Genomic DNA, 13788 nt, shown 5'->3' with positions numbered 1-13788 from the left:
GTATTTAGGATGTTGTAGTAAATGGTCCATTTGTTCTTGTTAATGTTGTTAATGATGTGCAGGAACCAAAGCCCTTTTCGCAATGGGCTGCAAATAAAAATAGATAGGCTCAAAATTAAGCAGCGGAATAATTTGTTAATGGACAAAAAAACGCTATTTACTTGTCATAATCAATGAACAAATATGTCCTTCTCAAGGTGGTTTTGAAGCATCTCGAGTTTTTCTTTTTCATCCTTTAAGGAAGTTGGATTCTCTACTAGATTTTTTTGTGTTATTCTTCTGTTGTGCCTTTGAAATACACTGATGGCCACTGATTTTGAAGTTTGTGCCTTTGAAATACACTGATGACCACTGATTTTAAAGTTTTAAAATATATTAAAGTATATTTAAAGTGCCAAACTAGTGTGTTTTTAATGCTCAGTAAAAGACATCATCAAAAAACTCAACAGAACTCAACAGAGAAACTAGACTCTCTTTTAAGTTGAAGTATTTCAAGCAAAATTGTCTTCTTGACCCACATCATGGTTTCTACTTTATCCCCTTACCTACAATACTTTACTCAATTCTCATCAGATGAATGGTGCAACCTGCAAATAAATTTCTTAATTTCCTCGGTTAGCCCTATCTGTGAAGGGAGAATAACTATCATTCGGTATGAACTCTTATCTGAATATTAGAGAGTTGTTTTGTGTAGTTTTCCATCAAAATCTGTAACTCTAATTGTGTATGTACTCTATTAGTACTCGACAATAGTTTTTGCCTTAGCCAATATATGCCTGCAAGAAACTTTGACTATATTAGAATAAGTATTAAATCTGGGTAGATAGTAGTGTCCTGGGAACTACTACCTGCTGTACCAAGTTCTCGACATAGGTTTCTAGTTCAGTCTTTTGATCTTTCATCTTCTCATTCTGTCATATTTCTATCATTATAAATATGAGATCATAAGGTATGTTTTTCAAGCCCTCAAAAACATATTTACTTTCTTATTATTCTTAAGTGAATCCTTTCCCTACTTGTATGCATAGTTGAATGAACCTTACTAAAAATTCACAAATTTATGATATATAGCAGCATTTCTGTGAAGAAGAAGATAGAGCAGTTTATCTAATCCTACGCAAATGGTTCCTTGTCTTTACCGTAGTGCTGATAGAAGCACAACGAAAAGTCCACATAGGTAATAGCTTTTATAATGAAGAAAATGGAAGATTTCCAGATACAATTGTAAGAACTTTGGAAAGTTATAGATAATGTTACTTATATATGATAGTTGCAGTCTTGAATCTAAGAAATGAGACTTCAGAGAAAAAGTCTCTTAATAGCTAAGGGTTGTTTTTCTCAGTCATGATTGAGGTCCAGCTAATAATTTAAATATCATACGATTTCCTTAGAGTTAATACTTCAGGATAACAGCATGCACATGCAAATTAAGGTGAGGGTATGCCTTTGGACCAATATAGATGTTTACCAGAACAAATGTTACGCAAGATTTGTTGCCTTCAAATCTGATTATATTGCGGATTCAGGAAAATACAATGAATTTTTTTTCTATAAAACCAAAACTTTGTTTCTGTGTTCTCTCCTAAGCATAAGTACACCTAATTATCAATTATACAAACTTGTCGATTATGTTAACCATAAAGAAAGTTAAAGAAATAATTATGCTACTCACCAGCATTTTATTTTTTACACTAAAAAAGCCATCCTTTTCTGCCAGAACTGTAGGTTTTGATGCTCCAACCGCCATGATAGCCCCCTAAACATAAATGGGAAAGTTTAAGCAGAAAGAAATTCAAAGGTCAAGTCGCCACTGATACAAAGTCTCGGTTTATTAAATCAACAGCAAAAAATCAAGATTTCATTGGTCACCTGGCCTGGAGGAAGTATGGCATCAAACCTGTCAACTCCAAACATTCCCAAATTCGAAAGCGTGAAAGTTCCTGAAGACATATCAAAGATCACAATTACATCTATATATTAGAAGATTCCAGTCCCACAGAGAAACAATAGTAAGGACCAAACTATCAAGAAACCTGAATTATATTCATGAGGCTGCAATTGCTTAGAACGAGCTTTTTCCACTAGTTCTTTCCATTTTTGTGACAAAAGATACAAACTGTAACAAGACAAGTAACCAACCAATTAACTAGGGAACCAACATGTAATTTTATATTCATCGAATATCGTTCGGATTCAGGACAATTCTCCAATTCACCAAACAACCACATACCTTATCTGCATCCCGAAGAACTGGGGTAATCAAACCACCATTGATTGCCACTGCAATAGCAATGTTAATATCACTATTATAGGCAAAGTTCTTCCCATCTTTGCAAGAGGCATTCACCACTGGATGCTGAACTAGTGCCATTGCAGCCGCCTTGGCTAGAATTGCTGTCATTGTCACACCCTTCGGTTTCACCTGAAAATACATCAACAGCAGCAAAAGCAAAATTTATAAAACTTGAAATTCCATACTCCATTTCAATAAAAATTGCAGTCTACAATTGCTAATACTGCCAATACTATGTTCTCTACTGGCCCCACCCAGTATTGCACCTGTAATTGTAATTTCAGTAATCACATTGCAACACCAACCACACCCTCATCTACACTAGCACGACAACCAAATTACAACCAAAAATTTCAGTAATCACAATGTAATTTAAAAACTACAACTGAGAAAAACACTTTACTTAGTTAAACTTCAAAAAAAACCTTTAAAGGAGAAGAAAATATAGGAATTAAGAGCATGAAATGAATCATATTTTGTTTATAAATTAAAGCCAACTTAGTGTTTGTCCGTTGCACGACCTTCCACGTGCATATACCAAAAACTTGTCGTCAAAAATTTGAAAACGAAGGAAGCTAAACCAAACGGGCAGAATTCTTTTATGGAATGCAAACCAAACATGCTGCTATGCAGTTACATACATGTCTAGCTTTTATACACAGCCACTGACAGCAAATTAAGAATGACTTTTGAAGTGGTTATATCACAAAAGTCTACAATGTTACAAGTGTAGACCATATGTGACAATCATTGATGGAATTGCACAGTTTATTTAAATTCTATGAAATACAGGCATCTAGAAGCTGATTTTGGCCCACGAAAAATGTTTTATCACATTATTTTCCTTTGAATTAAGAGTTTAGTTTACTTTTAAGTTCATTAAAAAATTGAGTCTTAAAAAGCATACCCTCTCATACAGAGCGTCAAGTGCATCAGAGGTCACTGGATACCCAACACGGAACGTTGGCACAGAGAGACTCTCCACCATGTTCTTGCAACCGCAGATTGCATTGTCGTAAAAGCCACTACACTAGAACCCGGAATTGGAGCCGAAGCGTTGGCCGGAGACGCTGGAGAAGCAGCAGCAGCAGCTTTTGGCGGAGATGATGCCACTTCCGCCGGAGCCACATTTCTCACCGGTGGCGTAACTCCGGCGGCCTTCTCCACGTCTGCAGGAATAATCCTCCCATTCGGATCAGTCCCAACCACAGATCCAACATCAATTTTGTGCTGCTTCGCGAGTTTCTTCGCGTGGGGCGTCGCAACGACCTTCCGCGGCGCGTTGGAGACCTCCGATACCGGCGGCGGAGAAGGTTCGGACGGAGTAGGAGCGGAATTGGCTCTGGCCTTGGCCTCGGCAGCTTCAGCCTCGGTTTCGGCAAGAAGGCCAATGGGGGCACCGACGGGGGCTGACTGGCCCTCGGCGACGACAATGGCTGCGAGGATGCCGTCGTAGAATGTCTCGACGTCCATGTCGGCCTTGTCGGACTCAACGACGACAACGCTGTCGCCTTTGGAGAGGACATCGCCCTCGGACTTTACCAACGAGACGATTTTGCACTCCGTCATGGTGGAGCTGAGGGCGGGCATGAAGATCTCCCTAATCCTCGACTTCACCGTTCAGGGCCGATGAGAAGGAGAACGTGGTGGTGGTGGCGGGGGAAAAGGGAGAAGCTGTGAGGAAATGGAAGGGTCTGAAGGAAAAGAAGGAAGAAAGAGTGTGAATGAGAAAGATTGAAAAGGGGAAATAGAAGGAAGGTAAGAAGAAATGGTGTTCATGTGAAAGATTGAAAGGAGGGACATAGAGAGAAGGGAAGTGCGAAGGCGGAGAGAAGACGAAAGAGAGTTGGTTGACACTTTGTTTACATCGCCAACTATTGTACCACTAGCAACAACAACGGCTACTTTCACATTTGAATTACAACGCACGGAATATCGAATTTTAAAATTAAAAATTATAGTATATTTATTAAATTAATTTGAAATTATAAAAGTATAATTAAATTTAATATAAATTTTATTTTATAAAATTTAATTATAATATTTTAATTGATTTTATGATAAACATGTATTTAAGTTATTTATATATATTTTTAATAAAATGTATTATATATAACTATTTTAAATAATATATTAAGATTTAGTTAATTAAAATTAAGAAATCAAATTTAATTTTGAATGAAATATTGAGTAAAAAATGTAGAAAAATATAATAGTTGATTCTCTAATAATAAAAATGATGGACGATATAAAAAATGTGAAGAGTAAACGATATAAAATTACAAATGATAGATCGTACATATGAATGTAATGTTTAATTAGTCAGATAGTACTCACTCTCTTCATATGTGTCAGTTTGGTACTCGCTTTTAGAAATGTGTCGATCGAGTCCTAACTTTTGAAAAAATGTCTCAAATTAGGTTCCTTTCACTCTTGTAAGTCATTTTAAATATCGATATCGTTAATGGTGTTAATATTTTTGTCCTCAAAGGAACCTGATTGAAACATTTTTTCCAAAGTTAGGATCCAATTGACACTTTTTTAAAAGCGGGTATCAAACTGACATATCCAAACAAAAGTGAGTATTATCCGACTAATTATACCTAAATATAAATAATAGATTCTTTAAAGATACAAACGTTAGACTGCAAACAAAATATAAATAGTAAACAATCAAAACTTACAAAATGTAGACTATGTACACAAATATAAACAGTACACTATGCAAAAATACAAAAGTTAGACTTTTGGTAGACTCTTCTATTGGAGTCCTTTTCTCACAATTTTTTTGGATTTTGAATTTCAAATTTTAACTTTGCTCCCATATTTTATAGCTTTTAAAATTTAGAATTTAAATTCAAACTTTATTACTATATATTTTGAATTTCAAATTTGATAATATATGTCCTAATTTAGAAAAAAAAAATTAAAATCGAGATCATTAGTGATTTTTATATTTTTAAAAATTTTAAGAATGTATAATTTTAACTTGTAATGTCTATGTTATAAAAATTATTTTTAAAAGTATTGTTTAAGTTTGTGTAAAATATCAAAAATATGTGAAAATTATTTAAAAATATTTAAAAATTCATATTTAAATTTTAAAATTATTTATTTATTATTTTACACCATATTTTAATTATTTTTATTATTATTATTATCTTAGGACTAATATGTTAATATATTATTACATTATTAAGAACCACAAAGCTTTTGTTCCTAAATATTATATTACTTGTTTATTTTCTATATCATATTTTTAACTTTTATTGTTTTTAATTGTGAATATTAATGTATTTCCATTAAATTTTTTCAAATTATCATTTTTCAGATTTTGATAATATGTTAAATACGAACCTTTCTTATAAGTTAAAAATATTTGAAAATTGTTTAGAGACATTATAAGAATCTATTAAAAAACCTACACTATTTTAATATTTTTGTTTAAATGTTAAAATTCAAATTTTATTGGTATATTTTTTGTTTAATTAGTCAAATAGTACCACTTTCATTCTAAAGTTTCAGTTTAGTAATTGCTTTTAAATAAAATGTCATGGTATATATTTTGAATTCTAATTTTCACAATATATGAATCTTAATCTTGCAATAATATTGAAATTGAAATATTAATTATTTCCATATCTTTAAAAGTTTAAAAAATTTATAATTTTTATTTTTTACCTTATATTTTAACTAGATTAATATTATTATATTTTATACTTACATTATTACATATTGTTATATTTTATAATATATTATTATATCGTTATGCGTCATAATTTTTTTTGAATATTTGAATTTATATATTTTTATCAGAAATATTAAAATATTTATTACAAAAATTAACTTTTTGTATATATTTTTCATTTTAAATGTTAAATTTAATTTTTGTTATCACATTCTTTTTTCTTTTTCTTTTACTGTCGGTTACGATTTCAAATTTGAATCCAAAATTTATCAATATTATTATATGTATTATGATTAATTTTTCACAACTGAAAAACGATTTGATTTTTAATGAATTAATTTTGAAATTTTGTTCTAAAAACACACGGAAAGAATATATTACCCAATATTATCTACTGCTTGATGTTTAAAAAGATCAACTATAAGAAAAGTTCAGTTTCGAAGGACATTAAATGAAAAAAAATAGTTTCCAATGTAAATTCAATGTACTATTAGATCAGTCGGTTTTCAAGCACATTAATAGAAAAAGATTTTGTATTTTGTATTAATCATTAACGATAAATAAAGAAGTATATAACATCTCAAAAAACAACATGATGATATAAAAATTTTATATGTTTTATATACTTAAAATTGATAAATAATAGTTTTCGTGAATGTCTTCAACTCTAATTATATGTTTGATTGATACTTCAGGATTTATTGAGTCTCACAAATCATGATTGTTGTTGTTCATAATAAATAGTCATAATTCAAAATGCAAAATTCTTGGAAGACGAAAAGTTTTTCATTTATTCTTTATATTTTTGACATTTATATTGAAAGACGTAAGCGTTGATTTATAAAGTTTATTCAATAAGCTACATTGAAATTTAAGAAGATTTTTTGAAAACGGTATAAAGCTCTCTTAAAAAGGTAGGTAGATTTTTAAAATTTATTTTCCATTTAAAATTTTAATACAATAAATTCATATATAAAATTGCAATGAGAAACACAAAAAGATGTTGGTTTCTAATATTTAATGTTATTTAATGACAAAGACATTCATCTTTGAGAAGCTGTAGAAATATATCTTGGAAGTAGAGTTGGAAGAAACTCAAAAGTTCTTTGAGAGGTTGAACAAATATATCTTAGAAGTAGTGTTGGAAAAAAACTGAAAAATTGTTTTAATTCTTCTTAACATCTTTATATTTTTGGAAGATGAAAAGTAGATTTTGAAAAATATAAATATATTTTGCAGTAAGCTAGGTAAAAAAAACAGTCTTAATTTTTATTTGGTAATTAAATATATTTAAGGTAAGTAATTTTATTTGCATTTATTAATATTGTTATTAATTATTATTAACTGATCAGATTTTAAGAAAAGTGTAATATGTAATGACTATTTTTAAAATAAATTAATAAAATACATAATTTTTCTTAGAAGAGGAGAAAATATTAATACTTATATAAAAAATATTTGTTAGTTATAAATCTTTCTTTTACTTTGAACTTTTTAAAAGTCTATGTTATCATTAATGAGACAAATTCATGGAGTCAGAACTTTATTTTAATTTTGTTTGTTTAAAAATTAAAAAACTTGGATTATACCTTTATAATTTGTATTTATTATAAAAGTAAAATGTAGTTTATGATTTGCATTTACTTCATTATAAAAATTCTAAAATAGTAAATATTATCTTATCAAATAAGATTTAATATTATATTTTAAAGTATTCACTCTTGATGCTACAAAACATTTCAGTCGTGTAATATCCGTAAATTCCACACAAAATCCTAATTAATTTATTATATTACAATTTTTAATTAAATTTATTTTATAAAAATTAGCTACCTTTTCCAAGAAACTATGTAAAAGTTTCTAAAGTTGTTTTTTTGTCATATTTACTTCAAAATATTAATTATGAAGACCACCAATTATGTATATTTTGGGACAATGCACATTCGAACGCAAAACAGTATTATTAGCTTTGCAATTGTATATAATTATATATTAGATTAGATACTATTAGAGATTTTGGTCATTCAAAATAACTTTTACTCTATGGGAATGTGAGAAGCAGTGGCGGATCTTGAACAATAATTTTGGGAGAGCTAAAATAATATACTCAAAATTGATATATTTAATTATTGTCATTAACTCAATAGAAGTCAATACATAATTTAGTAATTTAGTATAATTATAACTATAAAAGAAATCACACATATATAAAAAGATTGTCTTTGGTTCCTTCAAATCTTTTAGCCCATCAATAATTGAATCAAAACTAAAATTTTCAACTATTTCTTTTTTAATGTAAATATGAACATGTTCTAAATAATTAATATGAAACTTCACACCTATAATTTCCTTAACCTTAAAAAAGGTTTACTCTAATTTGGGATACGTAAAGAAGTTGAACTTGTCTAACTTTCATAGTCATATCTTTCTTTTTATCACTTTTAAAAATAAATATATTATTTTATTCTTCATCAATATACATATTTTTTTAAGTTTAAGATTAAAAAATAATTTATCATAATTCCATTACAAAATAAAAAATTAAGAGCTAGTAAAGGAAAAATCTATATTAATCAAGTTATAATTAAAATACGATTATAAAAAACATATAATACAATATTTTCTCTCCCATATTCATAAAGATTGAATATAAGGTCCATGAGATAAAAAATAATACTAACTATTAAACAAATATTTTAGTATTAAGTGAGACGAGAGAATTACATTTTTTTTTTCTTCGTAAATAAAAGAGAACAAATGAGAAATTAAAAAAAAACAAATAATGAGTTTGTATCTAACTTTTTTTTATAGGACAAAAAAAAATATGTGAGAGCGTGAGATGAATATAATTTATGAAAAACTAAAAATATAATAAAAACAAATATATTAATAGATATTTGTATTTTTTATTACATTTAATTTTACAATTTATCAACATCGAATGTTATGCTTTATAAAATATATAACAAAATAATTAATTTAACTTCTACCAATTTTTAATATATATTACATATAATTTCAAAATTAAAAAAATTACCCATATATATAATATAAAAAAAATTGAAATTTTTGGGGAGCCATGGCCACCCCCAGCTCCCAATAAGCTCCGTCGCTGGTGAGAAGATTTTTGGAGCCAGTATAAAACTTTTTCAAGAAGGTATGTAGATTTTTTAAAACATTTTCCATTTAAAATTATAATACAATAAATTCAAATATAACATTGTATTGAGACACTAAAAAAGTTGTTGGTTTCTTCATAATTAATGCTAATTAATTAAAAAGATATGTTTGAAGAGACAAATTTTTATCTTGAAAGTAGTGTTAGAAGAAACTGAAAAGTTGTTTTTATTCTCCTCAACATCTTTTAATTTTTGGAAGATGAAAAATATTTTTTGAAAAAGTATAAAAAGCATATCCAATTTTTTTTGTTAAAAAATTTAGAAAATTTAGATTTTACCTCGATTTGCATTTATTTTAAAAATAAATTGTAGTTTATGATTTCCATTTACTTCACTATTATAATTCGTAAATAGTAAATATTATTGTATCAAATAACATGAAAATTATATTTGAAAGTATTCACTCTCAAGACTGCAAAACATTTAAGTAAATATCATGTAATATTTTGTAAATTCCACACCAAATCCTAATTAATTTATTGTATTACCACTTTTAGTTTAATTTATTTTAAAAGCAATAGTTACTTTCTCTAAAAAACTAAAACTTTGTAAAGGTTCCTAAAATGTCATCTTATGATACTTACTGCTCCAAAACATTAATTATGAAGACCACCACTTATGTTTTTCTTTGGGACATGACACTCTCTTACTACACTAAATGAATGTTGTATCTTCCAATACATGTCTTCTCCAACACATCATTTCCAACCTTTGTCACCATAATTATTCTGGTGAAAGATTAAATTTTCTGCATTGGTTTGTGTGCTTTGATGACATCTGTCAAACATAAATGTTCTACCAAGATTAAATTTTCCCCCATAGGTCTATGTGCTCTTATGTTCTTAGCAATTGTATAAATGTTTGCATCTTCAACAAACACCTTTGGGCTCCCTCATTCTTCTCAACCACCCATCATATTCATCCATCCAAAAAATATTGCAAGTGTGGTTTGTGAAGAAGAAAATTTAGAAGAACAAAAGACAAAAAAATAGAAATCATAGAAGATGTACACATAAAGCATAACCCAAAACAAAAACAAAAACAAATAAATAAAAAAAGCAAAAAAAAACGAAAAAAACATTGAAGCAAAGAAAACCCCTAATAATAAAAAACAAAACTTTAATGGGTTAAAAAAAAGTAAAAAAAAAAAACATATTTGAAGATGGAAAAAAAACAAAAACTTAAACAAATCATAGTTGAAAAAAAAATAAAAAGATTGGAGAAAATCATAGAAAAAAATAGTAAGTTGATTTTAATGCAAAGAAAAAAATCTTAATAATGAAAAACTTCAACTTTGACAAATCAATGAAGAAGAACACAAAAACAGTGAGTTGAGTATGATCCAAGCTGAAACGTAAATGGATTAAACAAAAATGAATAAAAAAAAACAAACTGAAAATCGAAAATAAAACTGGAAAGAACAGAAGACAGGGATGTGAGAAGAAATGGATGTGAAAAGAAGAAGAGGTAAACTAAAGACACATCCTGTTAAAATCTTACCCGTGAAAAAAAAAAGATGGTAGAAAAAACATTAAGTTTTGAAACTGAGATCTAAAAAATAAAAATGAAGAAAAATAAACATTTTAAGAACGTTATTCGTGCTTGATAGTCTTGCCTTTGGCTTTGAAGAAATCTTCACTTTTCTCCTTCTTGAAGATTTCATTCATCTCGAAAACAAAAACAAAGTTAAGATGTGAGAAAAGAAACCCTACATAAACAACAACAACAACACATAAATGAAAAAAAATTAAAACTTTTAAAAGAAGAGAAGAATGATTTTAGTCCAGTAAAAATCAAACCTTTTACAAATGATCTTCATGAAGGTCATCAAGGATCTCAAAGCAAAAAATAAACCAAAAGAAAATAAGATATGAGAATAAAATATCCATCGAACAACAAATCTGAGAAAAAAAAACTCGATCAAACCAATATCGGCAACAAAGAAAAGTAGATCTGAAAGCTAAATATTCATCAAAAAAAATAATAGAACAAAAATAGGTAGATCTAATAGAAAAATAACCATCAAACATAAAAATGATAGAAAAAAAAATAGATCTGAGAAGATGGTAGAAGAACGAAAACAAATGAGAAAAGATGATCTGAGAAGATGGTAGAAGAACGTAAAAAAATAAGAATTTGTTACCTTCTTTTATTCGTGAAGGTCATGAAGAAGTCAGAACAAAAAATAACCCAAAAGAAAAGTAGATATGAGTAAAAAATATCCATCGAACAACAGATCTGAGAAAAAAAGCTCGATCCAACCAATGTCAGCAACAAAGAAAAGTAGATCTATAAGCAAAAGATTCATCAAACAAAATAATAGAGCAAAAATAAGTAGATCTAAGAGAAAAATAATCATCAAACACAAAAATGATAGAAAAAAAAAGTAGATCTAAGAAAATGGTAGAAGAACGAAAACAAATGGGAACTTGTTATGTGTTTCTTATTCGTGAAGGTGATGAAGAAGCTCTGAGACAAAAATAGCAATCCAACATCTCGTCAAAAATAGATATGAGAAGATGGTAAAAAAACAAAAATAATGAAAATGAGAAGTTGTTACCTTCGTTGTATTTGTAAAGGTGCTGAAAAATCTCACAGTAAAACATCAACCAAAAGAAAAGAACATATGAAAACAAAATATACATTGAACACCAGATCTGAGAAAAAAAACCTCGACCCAATCAATCTCGTCATATAACAAAAGTAGATCTGAAAGCAAAACATTCATCAAACAAAAAAATATAACAAAAATAAGTAGCTCTCAAGAGAAAAATATCCACCAAACATAAAAATGATAGAAAAAAAAGAAAGTAGATCTGAGAGATGGTAGAAGAACGAAAACAAATGGAAATGAGAAGTTGTTACCTTTTTCTTGTTGGTCACGATGGTCATGAATCTGAGAGTAAAAAACTGAGAGGAAAAGATCCATACAATAGAGATGAAGAGAGAAGACGAAGAGTGATGGAGTAAGAGAGAAAATGAAAAGTTGGAGAGAATGAGATGAAGAGAGGAAGAAGATTATCTGGAGCCATGGTGTTGTTTGAAAAAAAAATAGAAAACATGGTGTTGTCTAAAAAAAATAGAAAACATGGTGTGGTTTGTGGCTGAGAAAGAGAGAGAAAAATCGAAAGAGACAGAAGTAGATGAAGAGGTTTGAATATCTGTGAGTGAAAAAGAGAGAGAAGAAGATGACGAGGTTGGGAGGAAAGAGAAGGATTGGGTTAATGGGATAGAGAGGTGAGACGAAAAGATCAAAAGGTGCTCACAATAAGAAGGTATAAGAAGGTATAGATTATTCTAAAACTTATTGTTAGAACCTGATGCTGTAAAACCCCATTAGATGTTAATATTGATAAAGTAGGTTTTTGATGATAACATAGTCTATAAAGAAATTAAATCATGATTAAGATAATCCAAGTATCTAAGTCTTAGATAAACAAAAGAACTAAACTAAATATATACTAGTTAAATGTTATTTAATATGTGATTATATCTAATGTGTGCTCATGAGTTGAAAAAGTTGTTTACTAGAAATACATTTATGAAGATCAGATGAAACAAATCTGGAAGCAAAGAAGTAGCTGAGTGAAGTCAAAGACATGGACCAGACTCCACTGCAAAATCTCCTTCCTTTCCTCAGTGTTTTGCACCATGATTCTCACCATGTGCCGAGTGAGGCCAAGGCAGGAGTTTGTTAGAGCAATGGATAATGAACATCCATCGCTCAACCTTCACTTCATTCCCTTCCTAGTCCTGAGCCATCTCATCCCTCTTTGCATTTATTCCGAATTAACAAATACAGAAGTTAGAAAAATGGGAGAACGAAGATTTTAATGCAGTTGTGAAGGAGGAAGAAGAAGAAGTAAACAGGTTTTCTTTATTTTAATTCTTCTTTTTTTAATATAATTTCATAAGGGTAAAAGGGGAAGTTTAAAATCTAGGAGGGTGCAGGAATAAATGGCCCTGTTTATGTACAAAAGCAATTATTGAGATATCAATAACATCAAGAAGGAAACCATATGTGTTTGGGACCTGTTTTAGAAGACTTTCACAGTGAATAAGTTTGAAATTTATTGTTCCTAATGTGGTGTTGTGATGATGCATGGGATGGTGTATGTTTCATTAGAAAATTAGTTAATTCTATTATTTGTACAACATGGACTATATCAATAATTGGCCAAAAACTTTTACAAGACTATTTGCATAGATAATATGGGATAACCGAGTACTACTTATAGTTTGATTTTTGAAGTGAATGGGTAATTTAAAACAGATACAACATATATATAATGTTATGTTTGTTGTCATTAGACATTACAATGGCAAAAAGAAAGTTGCAGTGGGGAGTAAAACCATATCACAAAAACATAAAGCGACACGATAATCAGTCGTCATACTTAAAATTGAATGGTCCAGTACCCTTTCAAACAAGTGGTTACTCAGATTTGTGATAAAAATTTTACTATTATTCAGTAAAAGAAATGGTGTCCAATATGTCTACTATTGTCCAAAAAAAAATAATTAATTCAATTATTACTCCTACTTGGACTTCCAAGGAGAGGTTATCCCAGGTGATGTATGTGGCCATTCCCTTGCACCAACCAATATAAATTACGTAAGTTACTATC

At 29.0% G+C, this 13788-nt stretch overlaps 1 pseudogene across 1 annotated transcript; it reads right to left on the bottom strand.

Moving 5' to 3' along the window:
• Positions 1–1217: 1217 nt before the first annotated feature.
• LOC114174524 (dihydrolipoyllysine-residue acetyltransferase component 4 of pyruvate dehydrogenase complex, chloroplastic-like) lies at positions 1218–3907 on the bottom strand (annotated as a pseudogene). Its single transcript, XR_014988499.1, has 5 exons — positions 3201–3907; positions 2229–2422; positions 2034–2119; positions 1870–1940; positions 1218–1756 (listed from the first exon to the last, which is right to left on the bottom strand). The product of XR_014988499.1 is annotated as a dihydrolipoyllysine-residue acetyltransferase component 4 of pyruvate dehydrogenase complex, chloroplastic-like (transcript).
• Positions 3908–13788: the final 9881 nt, after the last annotated feature.

Source organism: Vigna unguiculata, chromosome 2 (assembly GCF_037176805.1).
Source record: "Vigna unguiculata cultivar grain cowpea cultivar isolate G323 ecotype 2 chromosome 2, ASM3717680v1, whole genome shotgun sequence".
Classification (NCBI taxonomy): Eukaryota; Viridiplantae; Streptophyta; class Magnoliopsida; order Fabales; family Fabaceae; genus Vigna; species Vigna unguiculata.
Note: the sequence above shows the minus strand (reverse complement) of the source record. Positions and strands in the feature narration are given on the sequence as shown.